The 1,615-nt window shown below is 44.3% G+C and overlaps 1 pseudogene; it reads right to left on the bottom strand.

Annotated features, from left to right (window-relative positions):
* Nucleotides 1–265: 265 nt before the first annotated feature.
* On the bottom strand, nt 266–1,383 carry LOC101714177 (reticulophagy regulator 1 pseudogene; annotated as a pseudogene).
* Nucleotides 1,384–1,615: the final 232 nt, after the last annotated feature.

The raw sequence follows: 1,615 nt of genomic DNA, 5'->3' as shown, positions 1-1,615 counted from the left end.
TCTGACAACACGGTATATATGTTTATGAAGTCCATGCTTATTACATAAAAACAACTATCAGAAATACCAATCTATCAGTGTTGGCTGATATATATGCAATTAATTCACCACAGAGGGGAAAATAAGACAAAGAAAATCTAAAGTAATCATTAAAGCTTACAGTTAATTTTTTTTTCCATTTTTCTTTCTTTTTTGTTTTTTTTAACTTTTGCTGGGTTGAAACTTTTTGGTGGTGGCCTGTGCCTGCTGCAAGCCTAGTCCCTGCTTAATGGCCACCAAGAAGATGTGAAAGGAAGCCAATAGACTTCCTGCTTTGCTGTGTTTCTGCTTCCTGCTCTTATGTGAGTCCCAGATCACTCTCAATTTGATCCAGCTCCGAATGGCCAAGTAGTTCAAAGTCATCCCCTTCTTCAGTGTCTGTGTCCTTGCTCAGGCTGGGTGCAGCGGGAGCCAGGGCCTGCTGAGCCCCTCCTAGCTGGTCTTTGATGGTAGCCATCACTGGAGCTGTGATGATGTCCCCAGCCAGGCTGCTCATCAACTGAAGGGCTTGGTCACTGTTCAGAGGAAGAGTGAGCCCGGCTGCTGAAGTCCTCTCTCTGGTTGCTGCATGGCCCCGTCCAGCTGCTCCTTTTTCCTCTTCTGCTCAGTGGGCAATCCGAGGCTTAATCCATCTTTGTGGTTTGTTCCTGTGCCATTTTCTACAGATGGAAATCTGAGAAATCTTGAGAGAAAACATCCTCCCTAGGCCTGTCAAGATCATTGGAAGTATCTGTCTGCGGAGTATATCCTTCTGAGAGGTTGAAGGTCCCATTATTGGTCCAAGATACTTCTGAGATGTGTGTGTTAGACACTGATAACTCTTTGGCAGCAACCGTAAGGCTGATCTTAGGACAAATAGCAGAAAGGTCTAATTCACTGTCATCTTTGTGATTCTTTTCTTTGTCTGCTTCAGCCCTCTCGAGTTTCTTCTGATTAATATATTCTCTGATTCCAAAATCTAGTTTCAACTGAACCAACTTGATCCTGCTGTATATTTTTTGTCCAATATCATTACATTTAAACAGTGGACATAGAAATGCAAACAGTAACAGGAGATAGCTGAGGATAACCCCAGGAATATAACTTTCCAAGACTGTAAAAAATGTGCACACGCTGCAGACCAGGAGACAAAACTTCCAGGACTCTGCTATTTAAAAAGAGACATTTCTTGAAGAAATATGCTGAAGTTCACCCATGAATCTGCCATGCAATGACTGAGTCTGGGTCTCTCATCTGGTTTAGAATTGATAACTTTGAGCTTTTGCTGAGGCTTCTCAGAAGGTGGGTACCTCTTGTTCAAGACAGAACCATATCCTTTATTATTTGCATAATGACAAGTCCAAGAATCATGACAGAAATCAAATGATAAACTCTCCATGGAGTCAGTGCAAGGAACCAGAATGGCAGGTTGGCACCTGCAAGGCCCAGAAGGATGGGGCCGGGGCCGGGGATGGGGCCAGGGTGGCACGGGGTGCACTTGGCCATCCTGCGGCTGGGTGCTGTCTCTTCCAGTATTTTTTTATGAGAGCGACTGGTCAACAAGGAATGATGAGGAGTAGGCAACTCTGGGGAAAGC

This window comes from Heterocephalus glaber, unplaced genomic scaffold (genome assembly GCF_053883595.1).
Source record: "Heterocephalus glaber isolate CG9 unplaced genomic scaffold, H.glaber_assembly_v1.0 deba00001532, whole genome shotgun sequence".
Lineage (NCBI taxonomy): Eukaryota > Metazoa > Chordata > Mammalia > Rodentia > Bathyergidae > Heterocephalus > Heterocephalus glaber.
This window is presented reverse-complemented; position numbering and strand designations above follow the sequence as displayed.